Source organism: Rhodnius prolixus, unplaced genomic scaffold (assembly GCF_049639745.1).
Source record: "Rhodnius prolixus isolate KJV_2025 unplaced genomic scaffold, Rpr scaffold_1, whole genome shotgun sequence".
NCBI lineage: Eukaryota > Metazoa > Arthropoda > Insecta > Hemiptera > Reduviidae > Rhodnius > Rhodnius prolixus.
Window position 1 is genome coordinate 25,031,620 of NW_027411581.1, and position 17,003 is coordinate 25,048,622.

Here is a 17,003-nt window from a genome sequence, read left to right on the forward strand (position 1 = left end):
TAATTGCAACACCGTGAAGTGGTATAAGTCAGATTAATGGCTAAGTTCTTCTGAGACCCATTTCTAAACTATAACCATACTTGTTGGGAAGACAATATGCACGGATAAAAGTTTTTAATAATTGCTGCTAACCATGAATACAACGTTGTAGAACCCATTGCAATGGTTTAAGTAAAAGTTGGTAATTCCATTTGACAGTTACTAGTTATAAAATAGGTTCGGAATTGTTTGGCCAGACATTGTTCTCACATAACGCCATAGCCACTTTAGAATTTCTACACCTCCTGCTGCAGCGTTATTGCCGACCATAAACCTACCTGCACTCTGCAACTTCACGTTCTATATACTCTTTTATTTTTTTTCTAATCTCAATTTTTCTATTATTTTTCATTCTGTTTCTTATTAGAATCGCATATTTTCGTTTTTGCTATCAAACGGAACAAAATTTAGTGAAGTAGCACTTCCGCTCTACCGATTTCCTTAAAATTAGCAAAATATTCAATTCCTGTTATTATGCTCAGGTGTTGAGGCCGCTAATTTTACTTAAATTACACTTTAGAGATTATTCTGCCTCCACCTGGGACTGCTATCAAGAGATACTTTCCCGAAAAAAGATTTTACTCAAAAGTTATAGATCTACACGTGAGCTAATGAGCAAACGAAATTTAAAAAAAATAATAAAAAGTTGATGTTAGACATAACATAACGTAAATTTCACTTCATAACCGCCTAGTGACGTTTTTCAAAATTAAATAGGAAGCACTAGTCAAAAAACTTGGGATTGGTTTTTGGACAAAAGAAAATAATAAAATAAATAATAATTCATAAATTATATGAATTATTGAATACTAAAATCCATTTTCTAAATGAGCTGTTATTTTTGTAGGTGGTATAAGTCCAATTTTAAAAAAAATGAGTTAATGGTAATTTCAGTAAGATATAGACACATTCTTTCCAGATTTATAATCATACATTCAATGGAGTACGATTTTTTTTATAAAGTCAACAAAAGAATTTTGACTATAAAATGTTATCACAAAAATATTTTTTTTGAAAGTGGAATAAGTCCATTTCTAATAATTATAATTAAAACAACTTTCTTATTGCAATTATTTTTGATTATTGCTACTTCAGTGTACGCTGCTCGTTAGCAGATATTATGCTAACTGTAAAAGAAAAATAAGTTTAAAATATCTTTTTTTGCTTTAAAGATCTTAACGAAGTAATTTTCATTTTTATATTTTTAATATAACTGAAATTAAAAAAAAATAAACTTGGTTATTCGTGTATTTAAATGTCTTCATTTTAATTATTACTTTTTATATAAAAACCCATTTCAGTAAAGCTATAATGTCTATAAAAATATGGACCTAAATTTACTCCTGTTTTTATTTCTTGTAATATGTTATTTTTGAAAGTGGTATAAGTCCATTTGGAGCTAAAAAAATGGTTTATTTTTTTAAGAATTGTAATAATTACGAGTATTATTTCACAATAAAATTTAAAAGGTGTATAGTGTTAATAACATCATTTGAATAGATTAAGGTTTACGGATATTTTTAAATTAATTCAAATGCAAAACCTTAAATATCTCGATACATGGAAAAATGGACTTATACCACTTTCAAAAATAACAGCTCAAATGTTGAAAAGGTAACCTTCTTAACTTAAAACCTTTTCGAAAAGCAATAAGTACATAATTAAACGCAAAAACAGATTTAGGAACATAGGAATCAATAAAGATATGTAGAATATTTTCATGGTAAAGATTCGCGTGCTCTTAAAATTTTAAATTACTAAAATAAATCTAAAATCTCGAGTGTTTAGCTGTTTACACACCAAGTATAGGGTAACCAGCAAGACCAATATAAGGATCTCAACACCAACCACTTGGTAATAATTGACTTGTAATAATCCTCAATCCCCTCGGCCCCAGTGTTGGTATAAGTTTATAAATCACGAGACTGGATGAGATCGAATTGCGTTCTGTGTTTCTTTTTAGTGTAGAGAATTAAACTTATCATTGTGTATGTGTTTGTTTGTGTAAGCACACGCGCGTATCATTTTATACACATAGAAGAGAGGGAGAGAGATAAACGTGAAACTAAAGAAGAAAGATTCGTATTATTTCTTTAATATATGTACATTGGATATATATGCCCCATACTAAGAAACTGATTGAGGTGTCTGAGTCAGTTTAGCGAGGTAGGATGGGAGCCAAAGAGTGTTTTCTCTTGGCGGATAGAGAAAGGGCCAGCGAGTTAGCAATAAGATTTACTGCCTTACAGCAGTGTGTAAAGTTAATTTTTAAATTTATAGATTAATAACTACACCCGGTGTGCATGATTTATGCATTTAACTACTTGAAATCTTTTTACACCTTCAGTTAAGAAAAGTAATAAATGAATGGCCGAAATATATGTGTTTGGAATCTTGGTGCACTAAGCTATGAAACAACTGTACATAACTTTTAGAATTAATTGACTTGAGATATGTGAAATGAGTAAGTAACGTTTAGGACTTTTATTTTTATTCTTTTTATTGTTATTCAGGAGAAATTATGTGCTAGTCAATCTTGCCCTTTGCCTTTGTAGACAGGAGTATGAGTAATTAATTTGATAAAGGGCCGTAACTAATGATTCCATTACAAACTTTGTTACAGTAGAGTCATTAGAATTTTATAAGAAAAGACTGGAAACGTGAATGGAGCTAGTAGAACTAAAGAATTGTTAAAAAGAATGGTGGGCAAGCTTCAGGAGGAATCAACTTGAAATTAGTGTTAAAAAGAAATTGCACATTTTCTTTCAAAATTTTGAGGTAGTACATCACCTTTAAAATAAATAAATAAATGTATGCCAACTATAGAGTACATGTGAAGCCAATAAAAATGAACACATTTAGCAAATTAGAAATGTTACTGTTAGGAAAATGAAGAGGTGGACGTAAAGACTAAGTCAATGAAGACCATTCATTGACCACTTCAGCTTAAAGAAGATTGTACGTAGATGTTGGACTCCTGTATATGGATCTAAAGATAGCTTACATTTCTGTCCGAAACTGCTTTGAAAGGTGCTCAGATCAACCAATGCCGGAGAAGCATTATCCAGCCAGCCTGTGAATTTATGAGGGATTCGTTCTCTAAATTGGAGCTCAATAACCAGGAAATGTTCTACCTCAAAAGGGCTGCTTAAATAGAAATGAACCCTCTCTAAATTAGGATTTCTAGATCAAATAGCCCAAAAACCCGTAATCTCTCATTCGTGTTTCTAATTGATTTTTTTGTAAACAGTATTCATCATTCATTAAATCAGAGAAATCTGATTATGTAACAGTACATCAGATTATGATACAGTAACAGCTTATGAACAACGAGTACCTCCAACTGGTGGATATGATCCGTCTGGCAGTGGGCCGCGCAAAAGACATCATAGATCACCATCAGATCCAATGAGGAACTCCTCAATGAGAGCTTCAGTTTTGAGAGATGGTAGTAAACCTGAAAGAGAATCACCTCTCTCATTGGCTACCTATCATCAACAATCGTCCCAATCGCCGCCACAGCCTCCGCCCCCTTATCAATCACCTCGTTATGAGACCTCTTCTGACACTCCATCCTCTGCTCCTCCATCACAAACAACTGTCAGCTCGGTGCCTTTCGACAGATCATTTTACGTTCAATATTTGTCGAATTTAGTAATCTGCGTACAAAAGGGCAGACATTTTTACCAATTTAATTTTATGAACTTAGTTAATTGTGAAAACTTTTGGGAAAATCTCATAAATATTTTATGAGCTTTCTTTTAAAAATTTTGGCATCAAGCTCATTGTAGTAAATTTAAAATACTTTTGCTCTCAAGAAGAAATTAAAAGAATAATAAAGATTCCAAAAAAAGTAAATTACAATTATAGTGTAATAACCTTCCTTAAATGATTATATGTACTTTAAACGCAAGATTACCAACAGCAACTTTAGTGAAGGAATCTTAACCGTCGCTATGCTAACGGTCTCACGCGGGTTATTTGTTGTGTTGAACGTGTCAGTGGAGAGACGCAAGGTCCGTATTTGGCTTAAGACTACACCTGTCTACCATAACGCGTTAGCGTGTGAATTGTGTCCTAGCCAGTACAAGGATTTATAAATCTAGGTTTTGTAATTTATTGTTGGAACTCTTTAGTGGATAAAGAGTCACGTGGAACATTTAACAGTGCCTAGAAAATTATTAAAGGAGTGTTTGAGTGACTAAACAACGTACACCTAAGTGAGCTCGTGGTTAGCTAACACCTCATAGCTGTTTTTTATGTTTTATACTTTTGTTTTAGCAATAATTTGTGATAAGGTTTAACTTTTTATGGCTACGTTTTTTTTTTTCTAAAACTTTTGACAGTTTTGCCGTTATATTTATGGCTTCACAGCATTATTTATTCTAATTTATAAGACCGACGGTTTGTAAGATTTTTTTTTTTTTAATGGGACTTAACTTCTTTCAGTATACCTTAAGTGGGTCCACTGAGTTACAATTAAATCAGCTGACGACTTTGGCCATTTCCTGTTGCAAAATCAAATCTTCCAAAAATCTGCACACCATAATGAATAATATAATGAAGCATCAAATTATGCAGACGGTCATCAAATAATAGATTTTATTCATTGTATCATTTACTACAAATGTCTCGCAAATTGTTTGCTGTTAGCAGAACGTATGATGTAGCTAATTGTCAAATGTACTGAGCCGTGATGAGAGACCCCAGCCATTTCTGGAACACCCCGGTAGTTAGGATCAAAGTTTATCTTATCAGGAGATCACGACTCCTACCATCCTAAACTAGTCGCTCACAGACACCTGACAGATTATGAAACTATGAGTGAGAACTCGACATCATTCTCTCACACAAATATAAATTTATACCACCAACATTATTAATAAATTATCAAGTACAAAAAACATTACCCCATCCCACATAAACTACCATCTCACCAATTTGGGTTCAAGTCCCAAGCATTTATCAATCAGCGAGTAGCGAGTAAGTGGATAAAGTAGAAAACAGAAAGTACACAGCAGCTATATTTCTTGATTTAGCGGATGTACTTGAAAATTTTGACACGCTGGATTGCTTTACAAAATTACTCGCCAGGCAGATCAGCTGGTAAATTAAGGTTATCTAAGCAGAGTGACCAACATTTTCTACATTTATTTTCATTCATAATCACAAAAATAAAATTTAATTAGTGAATAGGAATTTCATTTCATCGATTAATTTTAAAATGGACTTTAAAATACCAAAGAAGATTTTATTAAATCAATGCAAATAAAGCAAAATCTGGTGTAAACTCCCACAAAACTTAATTTTTTTTTTTAACCTTAAAATTATCTAATAAAAGTAACCAATTTCATTTTATTTTGGTAGATATGAATGGCATATAAAAAAAATCACAAAAGTATCTGCATAGATAACCTTAATTTACTGCCTAGCCTGTTACCGGCAGCCATCTTTAACTTGTTAATGGTGTCTTATGTTAACGTGATTTTAAGTGAATATTAGTGAGTGTTAAAGTGAATTATTATTTTATAAACTGTGTTTAAGTTATTCTTAGCGAGCGATATTGAATTTTAGAGCGAATTGTGTTGTGAATTATTTTAAAAAGTGTCAAGTATTGGACTGGTGGTCTATTGAGATGCTGATGGACTTGGATATTTTTTAAACAAGGTAAGGCATTAGTATCAATGACTTATTTTTAAATTTCAATTATATTTTTATTATTATTGGATGAAAATAGTATGTTATCATCTGTATTATCACTTACATATTAATATTAATGCTGTCTTGACTACGTTCAGTGTTGGTTAATTCTTTAATTTTGAATACTACAAAAAGTAGTTAGAGTGGCCAATAAACCTCCTAAAAGTATTCTTTAATTTCTTCTATTTATTTCTATTACATATATTAAAATTAGCATTCTACCTTTCCCTATTTTTTTTTTTGGATCTGCTTTCTGAATGTTTTTTACGGATTCTTTTATACCTTATTTTTAATCGATTAGTAGTTCCAAAATAGCATTATTTTTTCCCCAAATCGTTTGTTGTCGGTAAATGTCAAGAATAGCGCCCGGAGGTGTGGCCCAATTCGAAGTGATTCTGATTGGCTGTTACCATATTACCCGCCATATTCAAACATTTCTTTATTTTATATTTACATTTAAATCTGGCGGGTTATATGGTAACAGCCAATCAGAATCACTTCGAATTATTAATTTAAGATTGATAATTTTATTTAAATTTTTTTAGTTGAAAGTAGCATTTTTGTTTCCCCATGTTGATTTTTGGAATCGATTTCTAAACCTTTTTAATGTATTCTTTTATCTTTCCTGTTTAATAAACTTTAAGTTCAAAATTAATTAAGTATTCATTTGCTCCATAAATTGTATTTTGGTATTATTTCTAATCCTTTTTGATATATTCCTTAATCATTTCTTTTTAATTGACTATAAGTTCAAAATTATCTATTTTTGTTTTCCGAATTTGATTTTGGGTTTAATTTCTAAAGCTTTTTGTTGCATTAATGTTATGACGGATTCGTATGTATTTAAATATTTTTTTCTACGCAATTTACAGACGTTTTTCAACTAGAAGAATTCATACTGACACTTTTTAAGCCGTTTGAGTCTACTTTTATTTCACATATTTCCACATATTTGGATGTTATCGCATATTTATACATATTTGATTAAAATAAATAAATATTTCTACATATTTAATCAAAATATGTACATATTTTTCATTTTGGGCATATTTTCAAAATTGGGAGGTGGTTGACAGGAACTGTGAACCACAGACTGTAGGGCTGTGAATCACAGTGGGTACAATGGTTATTGTGATTTACACAGAATCCTGCTAAACAGTGACGGGCACTTGTTAGTTCTTTGAAGTTGTCAGACGTTGTCTGTTCTTTCAGCTCGTTCGTTGAAGTGTCCAATTCATTTCGTTCGGTCACTTAGTGTATTCTTTTTTTGGACGAACATCGGCCTCAAACAAACAACTGGTTGTTAAATATCTTCGCGAGTTTCCAGCAGAACTTTTTCGAAGTGATGGAGACATTTTGTACTGCACAGCTTGTGACAAGCGCGTTTCTTGCTCTCAACGTTCCCAAGTCACCCAACATATTGCCACCGGATCGCACATAGAGAATAAAAACAGAAAGAAAGAGAGGACGTCCTATCAAGCCTTCCTTACATCTCCATCATCAAGTAAGTCTACTCTGAGTACAGATCTGTGTCGGGCTTTGGTTAGAGCAGATATCCCTTTCCACAAACTTAAAAATCCTCATTTCAAAGGATTTTAGTTGTAACAAGTCCATCTTATGCCCAGATCGTCGTCACTTTACGTTCCAACATTTGAAATTTCATGTGGTTGCAAACAATTTCGAAGAGAGAAGTTTTCAAAATTGAAAATTTAACACATCTTTTTATAAATAGTAAAAATGTTCTTTGTTGTATAAATCATTATAACTTGTAAAAACAAATTATTTTGTTCCTAATAAATTATTATAAATTGTAAAAATGTTCTTTTCTTTTATAAATAATTATAACTAACTCCCCCCCCCCAAAAAAAATTCCATTTTCATAAAAAAAAATGTCCATTTTACTTAAATATTCCAGAAAATATTTTAAGAAAATCACATATTATCCACATAATTGACGAAAATAAATGCATATTTTAATTAAATATTTGGCATTTTTAAATACATAAAAATCCGTTCCTTAGTTATGAGTAACAAGTCGTGAAATTGCAAATGCATCACCTTAAACTTGTCATGAAGAAGTAACTACGTAACGGCGAGTCTATCACTGCTATCCAAGCTACCAAATTATATCAGTTTCTTTTATGTTTAACGGTTTTAAAAACACTAAAGTATTTTGTTAGAAGACTGTATTTTTATTTAATGCAAACACAAAATCTGTTACATAAATTTGTGTGTTTTTGGAGATCGAAGGAACATTCAGTGAATTATTTTTTTAAAATGTCTTCAGTTGTTTGATCAGTCGTTTACAAGCTGTTATCTTAATTCGACAGCGGTATGTCAGAATAGATTTTAGTAATGTCTTGCACCTTATTGTTAGTGTTTTTATGTTAATAAGTGGCTATAACTAACTCAGTTGGGTTATGATTATTGCAGTTCTGTGTTGAGTAACGTCGAGCTAGCATAAATCCTTGATCTTTTGATTCTTTCTCGGTTGTTTATAGGGATCTTAGATCTTCATTCCGTAATCTTCTTCGTAGGAAGATTTGTGCTCACTTTTTGATAGGTTTAAATGATGATGATTATTATTATTATTATTATTTTTTAACTAGTCTATTGTAACCAGTTTGTTGATTTCTGTAAGTCGGAGTTGTCGTCTTTTGTTAATGACGTTGTGTCGTAAGTAGCTAACATCGTTATACTAGGTTTAGGGCTTTTCAAAGAGTAGAAATTGAAGAGTATAGAACTTATTTCACGCTGAGGCAGGCTCGCGAGAATTGTCGTCGATTACTGTAAATGTTATTGAATCTTACCCAGAACGTTAGGTCTTGTAAAAAGGATCATATGATTTGAATAATGTAAATAAAAGCGTAAGTATACGTAATTTTGCAAAGCAGTCCAGCGAGTCAAAATTAACAAACACTTCAGCTAAATTCAGAAATATAGCTAATGTGTACTTTAGGTTTTCTACTTTATTTACGATATATTCAGTTACTCGCTTAATTTGATATCATCGATAAATGCTTTGACCTGAACCCAAATTGGGTTTTGAAGATTTGTTTTCAAATAGAATAGAAGTATTGGAGTAACTCTACAAATTTATAAAACGAAATTCTAGAAGTATGGCTAGAGAATATGCTAAAAATATTTACTAAGCTGCTAGCTACATTGCAAACGCCAAGTGGAAAAAAATCTTTAATTTTTTAAAAGGTTTTGTGACATTACCGATTTAAATCTATTGCTTTAAAGATAATCAGTAATGTTCAGTTCAAATTAAATGTCTTTTTCGGACGAAAAATTGAATTTTTTTTTTTATATTCCTTTCCTATAAATATTTATTTCTCATTAAAAATGAACAAGTGGATTTAGATTTCTACGGAGAGTGGCCTCAAAAAACATATCAAAAGCAAAATAAACGATCCTTTGTGGTGCCTTGTTGTCAACGGATCTGTTGTTTTAGTACTTGATCATTTGCACAGCGTTTAATATTAGATTGTTGAAAGGAAATTTGTAATTTTTTCCCTACCAACATACCCCTGCTGATAGGGAGTTTATTTACAATATCACATAACATGTACCACTGTTCATACAACATGTTATTATGAACAAATGCAAATCATTATATAAATAGTAAACTAAATATACATGATAATTCACATCTATATATGTGGTATATAATATTTATACAATCATACACAATGTGCATACATTTATAATACATACTACTTTACAATATATAAACTTATAATATTTATAGAATACATAATGTATACAATGTTAGAAAAAAAAGTCTAGTCAAAAATTGTGTATTGATATTGAGTTTATGAACTTGTCTAATGATGGTAACTTGTCTCTTGATAGAAGTAATGATCTTTCGATGGGCCAGTTGTGTCTTGTTATCGTAACGTCTTGTATTAGATGATATCTGTATCGGTCCAGAAGTGGGCAGTCATACATTAGGTGGTTCCAAGTCTGATCTGTAGTACTGTCGCAAGGGCAGCTGTTGCCGTCAATGATGCGAAACCTGTGCAAGTAGTGTCTAGTTCTTCCATGTCTGGTCAGTACTTGTGTCAGTTTATAGTTAATTGTCCCATTTGTTTGCGTCTTCTACTGTCGGTACGAACTTCTGTGTCTCCCTGCCGTTAAACGTGTTCGTCCAGTCTTCTTCCCATTTTTCCACGCCTAGTGCTTTCAGTTTGTTTGTCACATACGCTTTAGGTAGTAGGTCTGTAGTCCTAGTTGCGTTGTCGCTTCTTTAGCCAGAGTGTCAGCCAGTTCATTGCTTAAAGTCCTGACGTATGCTCCTGTCCATTGCAGTTTGAGTGTGTTATCTGTGGCGAGAATTGCATGTCTGATCTGTTCTCTAAGTGGCCAGTGTTTGTTCTTAATGCTATCTATTTGTTTCTTGCTCTCAGCCTTGATTATAGCAGTGCAGTCTGACTCCTGCATTCTGTGCTCCAGAAACCATTCCACCGCTTTGAGCACCGCTAACCGTTCGTCTGCGTTGTTACTACAGTTAGTACCCAGGCGGTATTTCGAAGTTTCCAGAAGATCCATGTTGCTGAACACCACAACTGCACAGCCTACTCCGTCCTTTCTCTTACTTCCGTCAGTGTAAATTTCATAATTATAGTCACTCCCATGGATGCTGTCAATATTTAGTTCGTCTAATGGGATGTAATTCCCAGCAGTCAGTTGGTGGTTCATAGTCTTCCTCACTGTCGTGACCTATTTTTGTTGTCTTTTACATCTTTATTAACTCATCAATTTTGATCAGGATGGGATGAATAGCCACAACTATTGCCGCTTCACAGCAACTTTCATCATTATTTCCCTTGTTATAACATCGACTCCGGGTGTTTTCTACGACGCAAATTTATTTATAACCCTTCTAACTTCATCCGATGAGAATTCTTGATCATTTTCGGTTGATATTGTCATTATCTCTTCGCTGATATATGGATGAAAACTGTCCTCTATTTCTACGTCATCGAACTGGGAAAAGTTTGTCCATATAGCTTCCATTGCTTCTTTAAAATCAGTTGTGAAACTCTTTCTGATAGTTAGTAATGATGAGTTTGTTCCTTAACCAAATTCCAAGGATGAGTTGCAGTACGCCCTCCATGACCCTAATTTGGCTTGCGAAATCATTTCCTAGTATTTCTTTCTTTCATAATTTTATTTCTTTGCTTTTTCACAATTTAATTGTCTTCTCATTTTCTGATAAACTCTCCTTTTCTTATTTACCTCTTTCCTTGTATTCGTTAGTTCTCCATTCCACCAGCAGACCTGCCGAGTGATGTTTCCTCTCCTTTTACCGGTAATCGGAATACTTCTATTGCAGGTTTTACCCAAAGTTTTATTAAATTTATAAAAGAAAGGGGTAAATTGTTGAGTACTCGAAATTTCTCTTTCAAGCAGGCGATCCGACTGTTCGAAATTTTAGTATGAAGACGAACTAGAGGGTCAGATTTGATGTGGGTTCTCAGCGATACTCTTCTAATATTGCTGAAAAATTAAAACAAATGCCGATATTCCAGATCTACCTGAAAAGTTTAGCTACCGATTAGTTGTTGTAGTATGTATGTCTTCTTCTATATATTTTATACAGGGCAGGTTATAAATTTTACTTTCTAGATTATTGAAAGACCAAGTTTCCACGCGCTAGGTAGAAGAAGAAATTTACCGTGCTAGGTGAATGGGCATGAAAGGGTGCAAGCTTCGAATCTGTTCTGTATGAAGATGATACGAAAAGAAAAATAAGTTTTACGTGATTTTTTCATTTATGTTTTTTGTTTGGGCCATTTGAAACAGCATTTCTATTGATGTTACCTCACTAAAGGCTAAATGTTTTTTTCACTTGTGGGAGAAACTACTTTATTGAATCTAAACAATTTTTTTTTAGGTCATTTTGTGAAGAAAGTAGGAATGTAACAGATTGTTGCTTGTTGACACACTGTTGACCATGATGCAAGTTTATGTGATGATGTCATACTTCATTGAGGAGTGGTTCATTCTGATGTCAGTTCTATAGCTAGAGACGCACATCACCTTCAACTGGATGTAAGATAGCAGCGTGGGTTAGTAGTAGCTCACCATTAAACTGCTAGCTAATGGCAGATGATTAACTGATAATATATTTACTGCTAATGTAATTTACGCTTAAATAAAATATATTACTTTTACTTTATATGGTTATCTGTTATTGCAGTCGGTATGTCTGTCTGTGCGAGGAAAACTTTTAATACATCTATCTGTCGGTGATTAAATTCAACTATTTCCGATGTTTGCTTATGGCTGTAATAATAATAATGATACCAAAGAATGAAGTAAGAAACTTTAACAACACTGCTTACCGAGACCTAAGGTATATTATTTAAAAGAAGTATTCAAGTTATTGGGGTTATCACTGAAAATAAACTAGACTAGAAAGGATTAAATACGTGTTTTTTATTTTTTCGAAATTTCCCGCCGTTTTAAAAAAAAAGTGGGTGGAGCATATAACTCATAACCGAGTTACATGCATCTATTATTCTCTGCTTTAGTTCATCTACAGATGCAATCCCGGCTTGATTCTGATACACCTAGATTTAGAAATGCTTTTAGATGGCCACTGAATCATCCTCCGTGTCGATACAGCACCATCGGGCATGTAAAGAGATATCTCGTTAGGAAATTTGATGGGCGTGTTATATCGACACAGGGGGCTATTCAGTGACCACCTCGTTCACCGGATTTGACACCTATGGACTATTTCCTTTGGGATACCTGAAAAACAAGGTGATTATTCATAACTTTTTTCTTTCTTTTCTTATTTCTGCTTACCTAAAAGCATTTCTAAATCTAGGTGTATCAGAATCAAGCCGGGATTGCATCTGTAGATGAACTAAGGCAGAGAATAATAGATGCCTGTAACTCGGTTAAAACCGAATCTATTTCTTTGGCAGTAAGGGACAATTGGCAGGAAAGAGCATGTCTATGCATCTCTAATGGTGGAGGCCATTTCGAGCATGATCTGTAATATTAATGAGCAGTAAAAATGTATAATAAAACAGTACTTTTCTTCTTATTCAATCAAAAAACCGTTATAATATTATCATTTTGAAATTTCTTATAAGAATTATGTTTTCATTCATAACTTGTAAAATATCGCTCACAGAAAAAACTGTATAAGTAAACTTTTCCTAAAAATATAGAGGAATCTATTTTTGAAATAAAAACCACACCTCCCCATTTGGAAAAATGAAGTTGGTGCCTGTATCTCGCTTCTGGAAGCACCGAAAAAAATTTACAAATTAAATTTGGATTTCTAACAAAAAACTAAGGGAACACGTATTTTTTAGTTTTTTTCTAGCTATCTTAGTTTCCGAGAAAAAGTCGTTATCCATATAGCTTGGGTCACCCTGTATATAATGTATATACCTATATTATTCATCTGGGACGTTGGATGGAGGGAATGTATCTTTTACTAGTAGATCAAGAGAGAATAATGTAAGAACTTGCTTTTTGTTGGCATCATAACAGAATTAAAGCAACAATTGGTTGAAGAACATTCGTAATGTTGGTCCTTGCACTTGTCTTTTACTTCACAGTATTTTGCTTTTTTATAATATTTGAGGAAGTGATTCTTCACATTTGGCTGTAGGTGTTTGTAAAAGTCATCCCTCAAGTTTTTGCGAAATCAGAATTACACCTAGTCTTCACTCTCACTTTCTCAAACAATATGAAGGTCAAATCAAAGACGTAACATCTTGCACGCACAGTCATGAATTGTAGTTAAGGTTTGCCTTTTTTTCAATCAACTCCCACAGTTGACACAGATTTGTGTCGGATTTTCGTTTATATAAATTGATATAAGTGCAAGATCTGAAAGTGATTTATTTTAATTTTACCATCACATAGTCACTATTAGATTGTTCTTTCAATTGCAACTTTGGTGGCATCCATTTTATACCCTGAAGGGCACAAAAAGAAAAAAAAAAAGAAAACTATTTTGCTGGTCTCGCAACCTTTTTTATAACTTGAACAAAAAAATGTTTAGGAATTTCTTGCAGTCGGAGCCAGTCAAAATTAGTTTGGAGAAAAAAAAATTAAGAAAACAAAAAATGAAGGTAGTATGGGCCTTACAGTCGGTCAGTGTCAAGACGCACGCGAGGTTAATGACGACAGGAGGGTTGGAATGCTCTGGAATACACCTGGTCCCATCGGCACGGAACCACAGTAAACTATCTTTGAGAGACACTGAGGACGATGAAGCACCACAGTAGGAGGAGGTTTCCATTATACCATTGGTGGGGAAGAGGAGAGAAGCTAGGTGATCTTCTATTATGGATATGGTTTCCATAATAACAGTATCTATGGGCGCATAAATATGATAACCATCGGATATTAGGAGCATCCAAGCGGCCCAGAATGGCGGCATAAGCTAAACATAAGGGAAACTGTAGATGATCATGTTGAAAAATTGACGAATTTTGGCCAATTGTTATAACAACTTAATCATTTTATATTTTATCGTTTCAACAATTCACTTTTAAAATAACTGAACATTGTGCTCACTTTCTCAATGGATAGCCTTGAATAATTGATTAGGTTTGACCTATGGTTGTAATTCTATTCACGTATTAACCTCTCCATAAGGCCATATTGTTCTAATAAAATGGTACAATTGTTTCCTAATTGTTTTCTTAACAAAATTGTGCCAATTTTAACTATTGTTAAATTTTGAAATTTCTTTTCTATTCTTGCTTTTCAAATGTCCTTTCGTTGTCAATTCCATGTTAGAAAATTGTCAGTGTTTATGGGTTTAGAAAGAAATAAATATAACCTAACGTAATTTTTTAATAACAATTTTTATGCTTTTTACAATTTCTCATTCCATTTTTTTTTTCAAATGAAAAAATCTGCTGTAAAACTTTTTCTCCACTTTTTCTTACTTCGATTATTTCGATAAAAAAGAGTTCTTGTTGTCATTTAACATTTACTTCCTTCAAATGAATGTAAAGATTTATGTAGCGAAAAGTTGGTTTTATTCTACCCGCGGCACTCCAAATCTGTAATATTTTATTCCAACTATTCCAACTTGTACGCTATTAACTTCTCAAAGTATTTTCGAAAATTTGGGGACATTTTATACTCTGCCGTTATTTTTTGTGGTCAAGAGGTATCATTCTGTTTTACCAAAGAAGAGACGATTTTTTCAGTAAAGAATACTATGTCAAAGTTCTACTATTCCCTAAAACATCTGGATTAGCTCATGAGATCCATTCCACTGCACTCCTAGGTTCTCTAGTCTAGGAAAAGCGGAGGTAGCCGAGTTATGCCAACGTACCAATGATCTCGAAGATATTCTAGAGATGATTTCTCCAAATCAAAAGAAACTTGACAGTCGCTCGATAAGGTATATTATCCCCCAATATCGTGGAAGCTCCAGGTAGGGCGGCGAACAGGTACAAGCGGATAACCACTCCTTGATGCCAACCACTCCCTTCATCCAACGTCCTAGAGAGATATCTACATATACTCCTCTTTTAAACCTTATAGATACGATCAGGTAGTCAAATCACAAAAGTCAAGGAAACAAAATTGCCAATCTTATATTCCCACTTTAGCAATTAAACTATGTTTTTTGTTTAATTATTTTTTTTTAAGAATTGCATCAAAAATCACATCAAGAAGTGTCACATTTATTATAGGACTCTGTGTTTAAGAACATCATGGTTTGGTTTCCTTGAATATGTTGGTTTTTCTCTCAGAACGAAGGAAAAAGGAATGTTATTGCACTGCACTCTTGCTGTCAAGGTCTACTTCAAGATTCTTCCACATTTCCACAGTCACTTAAAGTCACTCTTAGTGGATTTTTTTTTTTTATTTTCAAGAGAAATTGAGATTTACTCCGACTGACAGTTGGCTGTTGCAGCCGAATGTGTCCTTATCAAAATAACTCTACGATATTGTGGGTCTTCTTCTGACCTTGACTTTGAAAAGTCTTTTACTGAAGGTGCTTCAAAACAGAAATGCCCAATGCATATTCTACATAAAATAACATAATCCTATAAATTTCTCTTCTTAGTAAGTGAAAGAAGAATTGTCCCAAACAAAAATGGCATTTCTATGCTATTGATCTTCACAATCAAGTGCACTAATGTCAACCTTACAGTAGTAGCAGCCAGGCAATGAAGTTCTCGTTTGTGATTTGTTTAAATAAAAAAGAAGAATATAGAGCAAGATCCAGATGAGCTATTTATGCGGAGAAGGAATCAGATTTGATTCTCTATCAAATCTTTCCAAAACTGAAAAGCATTTGAATGTTACAGGACCTCGCTGACATCACAATAATCCTTTTTACGAAAAAGTGAAAGTGAAAAAAAGGTAGAAATGCGTTATCCTTATTTTCCCTTCTACAAAGTATTCTTCAATGTTCGGCTAGGCCTAAAATTTTGGCTGGACTATGAGAAACGTTTCTCGATGATGACCTTATTTTTTTTTTTGTTTATTTACAATAACCTGAGGTAAAGTATCGCGCATTTGAAAGGGACAGACGTAACATATTGTACATGACACGAAAAGTATTTGTCTTAAAGAGAAAAGGATGTTGATAATGTGTTGAGCTGAGGAAGAGGGAACAAGAGCTGCCAGCCGAGAGGGTAGTCACGTGGCCTTCTGGAGTCTTGGGCGGCCAGCAAGAGAAATGTCCTGTCCTCCGAACTGGACTACCTGCAAGAGCAGACCCACTCACTCTTTCTCTTTCTGCAGCTCCTGATTCTTATCCACTACCATACTGTTTTACAAGTCTGATCAGCCGACATGTCCGTACGCCGAAATATACCTTACAATGGTTGGTGGCCGTGGGTCCCAATTCGGATGGCAGTCTAGACGAATCACCAAGTAGGTAATCAATCTGACACTTAAATTTAACGGCCACCACAATACACTGAATGAAATTTCAATTTTAAATCTATACAGAGTGGTTTGCATGTGTGTGTACAGCTGTCCTTTAGCACCTACTTTTGATTTATTTATTTACTTTTTTGTGTTTAAAAAAAAGAGATAGATACGATCACTGTAATTTGACATCACATTGACAGACGGCCAGGCAATGTGTGTTCAGGAGACAGATTGTTACAGTACATTAGAAAATTGTTTCAAAACATGGCTTACAACATTAAAATAAATGTCTAAGAATAAAAAGCTAACAAATAATAAAACATTTTTATGCGTACATTCTGTAACTCCTGGTAGAAACGTAAAAAACAAAATTTCCACAT

At 33.3% G+C, this 17,003-nt stretch overlaps 1 long non-coding RNA gene across 1 annotated transcript; it reads left to right on the plus strand.

The window, feature by feature from the left end:
• The first annotated feature begins 5,038 nt into the window (after positions 1-5,038).
• On the plus strand, positions 5,039-16,607 carry LOC141458122 (uncharacterized). The gene is made up of 3 exons (XR_012460750.1): positions 5,039-5,706; positions 11,642-12,516; positions 12,584-16,607. It is a non-coding gene; the product is annotated as an uncharacterized lncRNA (long non-coding RNA).
• The last annotated feature ends 396 nt before the right edge of the window (positions 16,608-17,003 follow it).